General features: G+C 51.7%; 1 protein-coding gene across 1 annotated transcript in view; it reads left to right on the forward strand.

The window, feature by feature from the left end:
• The window catches only part of LOC132341319 (protein spinster homolog 1-like), a 28,420-nt gene extending 25,909 nt beyond the window's left edge, over window positions 1-2,511 (forward strand). The window contains 1 exon segment of the mRNA XM_059872777.1: window positions 79-2,511. The gene's annotated coding sequence lies outside the window, so the exon portion shown is untranslated.
• The last annotated feature ends 4,324 nt before the right edge of the window (window positions 2,512-6,835 follow it).

Genomic DNA, 6,835 nt, shown 5'->3' on the forward strand with positions numbered 1-6,835 from the left:
ACCAGTGACCATCCAGGAGTGACCAGTGACCACTGGGAGTGACCAGTTACCACCTGGGAGTGACCAGTGACCATCCAGGAGTGACCAGTGACCATCTGAGAGTGACCAGTGACCATCTGAGAGTGACCAGTGACCACTGGGAGTGACCAGTGACCACCTGGGAGTGACCAGTGACCACTGAGTGACCCCTGAGTGACCAGTGACCACCTGGGAGTGACCAGTGACCATCTGAGAGTGACCAGTGACCACTGAGAGTGACCACTGGCCACCTGGGAGTGACCAGTGACCGCTGGGAGTGACCAGTGACCCCTGAGTGACCCCTGAGTGACCGGTGACCACCTGGGAGTGACCAGTGACCACTGAGTGACCTCTGAGTGACCAGTGACCATCCAGGAGTGACCAGTGACACCTGAGAGTGACCAGTGACACCTGAGAGTGACCAGTGACCACCTGGGAGTGACCAGTGACCACCTGGGAGTGACCAGTGACCATCCAGGAGTGACCAGTGACCACTGGGAGTGACCAGTGACCATCCAGGAGTGACCAGTGACCACCTGGGAGTGACCAGTGACCATCCAGGAGTGACCAGTGACCACTGGGAGTGACCAGTGACCCCTGGGAGTGACCAGTGACCATCTGGGAGTGACCAGTGACCATCCGGGAGTGACCAGTGACCACTGGGAGTGACCAGTGACCCCTGAGTGACCAGTGACCATCCAGGAGTGACCAGTGACCACCTGGGAGTGACCAGTGACCACTGAGTGACCCCTGAGTGACCAGTGACCCCTGGGAGTGACCAGTGACCACCTGGGAGTGACCACTGACCACACCAGGGGTCACTCACTCCAATTTTTGGGGGTCCCAGCCCCAAATTTTGGGGTCCCAAATCCAAATTTTGGGGTCCCAGTCCCATTTTTGGGGTCCTGGACTCAGATTTTGGGGTCCCAGCCCCACTTTTGGGGTCCCAAACCCAAATTTTGGGGTCCTGGACTCAGATTTTGGGGTCCCAGCCCCAAATTTTGGCATCTTTACCCCAAATTTTTGCATCTTCACCCCAAATTTTGGCATCTTCACCCCAAATTTTGGGGTTCCGGGGCCAGATTTTGGAGGCCCAGTCCCATTTTTGGGGTCTTAGACTCAGATTTTGGGGTCCCAACCCCATTTTTGGGGTCCCAAACTGAAATTTTGGGGTCCCAGCCCCAGATTTAGGGTCTCAAACCCAAATTTTGGGGTCCAAAATCCAAATTTTGGGTTTCCAGCCCCATTTTTGGGGTCCCAAATCCAAATTTTGGGGTCCCAGCTGCATTTTTGGGGTCCCAAACCCAAATTTTGGGACCCCAACCCCAGATTTAGGGTCTCAAACCCAAATTTTGGGGTCCAAAATCCAAATTTTGGGTTTCCAGCCCCATTTTTGGGGTCCCAAATCCAAATTTTGGGGTCCCTGCCCCACTTTTGGGGTCCCAGCCCCAAATTTTGGGGTCCCAGCCGCATTTTTGGGGTCTTAGACTCAGATTTTGGGACCCCAGCCCCACTTTTGGGGTCCCAAACCCAAATTTTGGGGTCCTGGACTCAGATTTTGGGACCCCAGCCCCACTTTTGGGGTCCCAAACCCAAATTTTGGCATCTTCACCCCAAATTTTGGGGTTCCGGGGCCAGATTTTGGAGGCCCAGTCCCATTTTTGGGGTCTTAGACTCAGATTTTGGGACCCCAGCCCCATTTTTGGGGTCCCAAACCCAAATTTTGGGGTCCCAAACCCAAATTTTAGGGTCCCAGTCCCATTTTTGGGGTCCTGGACTCAGATTTTGGGGTCCCTGCCCCACTTTTGGGGTCCCAAACCCAAATTTTGGGGTCCCAGTCTCATTTTTGGAGTCCTGGACTCAGATTTTAGGACCCCAGCCCCAGATTTGGGGTCTCAAACCCAAATTTTGGGGTCCCAAATCCAAATTTTGGGGTCCCAGCCCCAAATTTTGGGGTCCCAAACCCAAATTTTGGGGTCCCAGCTCCATTTTTGGGGTCCCAGCCCCAGATTTGGGGTTCCAACCCCATTTTTCGGGTTCCAAACCCAAATTTTGGGGTCCCAGCCCCAGATTTAGGGTCTCAAACCCAAATTTTGGGGTCCCAAACCCAAATTTTGGGGTCCCGACTCCAAATTTTGGCGTCTTCACCCCAAATTTTGGGGTCCCAACCGCAAATTTTGGTGTTCTGCTGCCATTTTTGGGACCCCAGCCCCAAATTTTGAGGCCCCAACCCCCAAATTTGGGGGTCCGAGCTCCAAATTTGGGGGTCCGAGCTCCAAATTTGGGGCTCTCAGATTTTGGGACCACCACCCCAAATTTTGGGACCCACAGCCCCATTTTCGGGGGCCCCACGGCCCCAAATTTCGGGGTTTTCAACCCAAATTTTAGGACCCCAGCCTCATTTTTAGGACCCCGCCCCCAATTTTGGGGGTTCTGAACCCAAATTTCGGGACCCCCTCCCCCAATTTTAAGACCCCGGCCCATTTCCCCCCCCCCCCCCCCCCCCCCCAAATTCGGGGTTCCCCCCTCCCCAAATAAAGCCCCGCCCCCCCAAATTCGGCTCGCGGAGTCTCTTTGTGCCCCTCCCCCACCCGCCGCCCCTCCCCCCCCCCCCCCCCACGGTTTCCTGCCGCAGCTTCCTGGGGTGGGGGAGGGGCCCCGCGGATTTTTGGGGTGCTCGAGGCGGCGCCGCGGCAGGTTTGGGGATTTTGGGGGGGGATTTGGGGATTTTTGGGGGGTTTTGGGGGGTGGGGGAGGGGCGGGATCCCCGAAATTGGGGGTGGGACCCCAAAAAACGGGGAATTGGGGGGGGGTTGGGAACCCGAAATCCCCAAAATTTGGGGGTTTAGGAGCCCAAATTTGGGTTTGGGGGGGGTTGGGAGCCCAAATTTGGGATTCGGGGGTTTAGGAACCCAAAATTTGGGATTTGGGGGGGTTGGGAGCCCAAATTTGGGATTTGGGGGATTTGGGAACCCAAAATCTCCAAAATTTGGGGGGTTTAGGAGCCCAAATTTGGGTTTTGGGGGGGGTTGGGAGCCCAAATTTGGGATTTGGGATGTAGGAGCCCGATATTTGGGATTTGGGGGGGTTGGGATCCCGAAATCCCCAAAATTTGGGGAGATTTGGGGTTTTGGGAGCCCAAAATTTGGGATTTGGGGGAGTTAGGAACCTGAAATCCCCAAAATTTGGGGATTTGGGAGCCCAAATTTGGGATTTAGGGGGTGTTGGGACCCTGAAATTTGGGATTTGGGGAGGTGGGAGCCCAAAATTTGGAATTTGGGGGGGTTGGGAACCCGAAATCCCCAAAATTTGGGGGTTTGGGAGCCCAAATTTGGGGAAATTTGGGGGTCTAGGAACCCAAAATTGGGGATTTGGGGGGGTTGGAACCCCAAAATTTGGAATTGGAACTCCTGGGACCCCAAAATTTGGAATTTTGAAGGGTTGGGACCCCAAAATTTGGAGATTTTGGGTTTTTGAGACCCCAAAAATTGGGACTGGGACCCCAAGATTTGGGATTTGAGGGTTTGGGGCCCCAAAATTTGGGATTGGGACCCCCAAAAATTCGGGGATTTGGGGGTTGAGTGTTTAGGACCCCAAATTTTGGGGATTTGGATCCCTGGGACCCAGAATTTGGGGATTTTGGGGGTTTGGGACCCCAGAATTTGGGGATTTCGAGGGATTGGGACCCCAAAATTTGGGATTTGGAGATTTGGGACCCCAGAATTTTGGGGATTCTGGGGGGTTTTGGGACACCTGGGACCCCCAAAATTTGGGGATTTTGGGACCCCAGAATTTTGGGATTTTGAGGGTTTGGGACCCCCAAAATTTGGGATTTGGGGGTTTGGGACTCCAAAATTTGGGGATTTGAGGGGTCAGGACCCCAAAATTGGGAGAATTTGGGTCTTTGGGACCCCAAAATTTTGGGCTGGGGTTCCCCAGGCCCCCCCCAAATTTTCGGCCAGGCCCCTCCCCCACTCCTGACCCCAAATTTCGGTTTTGTTTTTTTTTTGGGGGGGGGTCCCCTCGGGGGTTTTTGGGGTCCCCTCGGGGTTTTTTTGGGGTCCCCTCCCCCAATGTCGGGGTCCCTCCCCCCCCCCAGCCCCTCCCCCCATGGAGGCCCCGCTCTGGGCGCTGCTGCTGCTGCCCCTCCCCCCCCTGCTGGCCTCGCTCTGCGCGCGCTGCCGCCGCCCCCGCCGTGAGTGGGGGAGGGGCGGGGGGAGGGGAGGGGTCCCGGAGGGGATCTGGGGGGGGGGGGTTGGGGGGTCCTGGAGGGGATTTGGGGGGATTTGGGGGGATTTGGGGGGTCCTGGAGGGGATTTGGGGGAGTTTGGGGGGATTTGGGGGGTCCTGGAGGGGATTTGGGGGGAGTTTGGGGGGTCCTAGAGGGATTTGGGGGGTCCCGGAGGGGATTTGGGTGGGGTTTGGGGGGTCCTGGAGGGGATTTGAGAGGGTTTGGGGGGGTCCTGGAGGGGATTTGGGTGGGGTTGGGGGGTCCTGGAGGGGATTTGAGAGGGTTTGGGGGGGTCCTGGAGGGGATTTGGGTGGGGTTGGGGGGTCCTGGAGGGGATTTGGGGGGGTTTGGGGGATTTGGGGGGTCCCTGGAGGGGATTTGGGGGGGTTAGGGTGGTCCTGGAGGGGATTTGGGGGGTCCTGGACGGGATTTGCGGGGGATTGGGGGGGGGTTGGGGGGGATCTGGGGGGGGTTAGGGGGTCCTGGAGGAGATTTGGGGGGTTTGGGGGGATTTGGGGTGGGTTTGGGGGGGTCCTAGAGATGATTTGGGGGGTCCTGGAGGGGATTTGGGGGGGTTTGGGGGGTCCTGGAGGGGATTTGGGGGGGTTAGGGTGGTCCTGGAGGAGATCTGGGGGATCCTGGAGGGAATTTGGGGGGATTTGGGGAGATTTGGGGTGGGTTTGGGGGGTCCTAGAGGGGATTTGGGGGATCCTGGAGGGGATTTGGGGGGAACTGGGGGGGTTTGGGGGGATTTGAGGGGGGTTAGGGGGTCCTGGAGGGGATTTGGGGGGGGGGGGGGGGTTGGGGGGTCCTGGACGGGATTTGGGGCGTCCTGGACGAGATTTGGGGAGTTTGGGGGGGGGGTTTGGGGGGTCCTGGAGGTGATTTGGGGGGGATTTGGGGGGGAGTTTGGAGGGATTTGGGGGGGGGTTGGGGGTCCTGGAGGGGATTTGGGGGGGATTTGGGGGGGATTTGGGGGGTCCGGGCAATCCTGGAGTGCATTTGAGGGGATTTGGGGGGGATTTGGGGGGTCCTGGAGGGGATTTGGGGAGGGGTTTTGGGGGTCCCAGGATGAATTTTGGGGCTCCTGGGAAAACTTTTGGGGGGAATCTGAAGGGTCCTGGGTGGGATTTTGGGGGGATTTGGGTGAATTTGGGGGGATTTTGGTGAAATTGGGTGAATTTGGGGGGATTTTGTTAAATTTTGGGTGAATTTGGAGAGATTTGGTGAATTTGGGGGTGAATTTTGGAGTGGATTTTGTTGAATTTTGGCGTGAATGTTTGGGTGAATTGGGATGTATTCTTGGTGTAATTTTTGGGTGAATTTTGGGTGATTTTGGGGTGAATTTTTTGGTTGAATTTTGGGTGACTTTTGTTAAATTTTTGGTTAAATTTTGTATGAATTTTGGGATAATTTTGGGTGAATTTTGGTGATTTTTGGGTGAATTTTTGGTGATTTTTGGTTGAATTTTGTGATAATTTTGGGTGAATTTTGGGTGAATTTTGGATGAATTTTTTGGTTGAATTTTTGGGTGAATTTTGTTGATATTTGGGATAATTTTGGGTGAATTTTGGTTTATTTTGGTTGAATTTTGGGTGATTTTTGGGATAATTTTGGGTGAATTTTTGGTTGAATTTTGGTTTGAATTTGGGGTTTATTTTGGGTGAATTTTGGGTGAATTTGGGTGAATTTTTGGGTGAATTTTGGGATAATTTTGTGTGATTTTGTCGTGAATTTTGTTGTATTTTTGGTTAAATTTTGTGTGAATTTTGGGTTTATTTTGGGTGAATTTTGGGATATTTTTGGGGTGAATTTTGGGTGAATTTTGTTAAATTTTTTTTGTGAATTTTGGGTGGATTTTGGTTTATTTTGGGTGAATTTTGGTGAATTTTGTGATAATTTTGTGTGAATTTGGGGATAATTTTGTGTGTATTTGGGTTTATTTTGGGTGAATTTGGGTGAATTTTGGTTGAATTTTTTTGGTGAATTTTGGGTTTATTTTGGGGTGAATTTTTGGGTGAATTTTGGATAAATTTTGGTAAATTTTTGGGTGAATTTTGTTGAATTTTTGGGATAATTTTGGATAGATTTTTGTGTGAATTTTGTTGAATTTTTGGGTGAATTTTGTTGAATTTTGGGGATAATTTTTGGGTGAATTTTGTGTGAATTTTGTGTGAATATGGGTTTATTTTGGGTGAATTTTGTTGAATTTTTGGGATAATTTTGGGATAAATTTTGTTGAATTTTTGGGGATAATTTTGGATGAATTTTTGGGTGAATTTTGTTGAATTTTTGGGTGAATTTTTGGGTGAATTTTGGGTTTATTTTGGATGAATTTTGGGTGAATTTTGTTGAATTTTTGGGATAATTTTGGATAAAATTTTTGATTGAAATTTTTTTGGGATAATTTTGGGTGAATTTTTTGGGTGAATTTTGTTGAATTTTGGGGATAATTTTGGGTGAATTTTGGGTGAATTTGTTTGAATTTTGGGGATAATTTTGGGTGAATTTTGGGTGAATTTTGTTGAATTTTTTGGGATAATTTTGGATGAATTTTTGGGGTGAATTTTGTTGAATTTTCTGGGA

This window comes from Haemorhous mexicanus, chromosome 38, assembly GCF_027477595.1.
Source record: "Haemorhous mexicanus isolate bHaeMex1 chromosome 38, bHaeMex1.pri, whole genome shotgun sequence".
In the NCBI taxonomy this organism is placed as follows: domain Eukaryota; kingdom Metazoa; phylum Chordata; class Aves; order Passeriformes; family Fringillidae; genus Haemorhous; species Haemorhous mexicanus.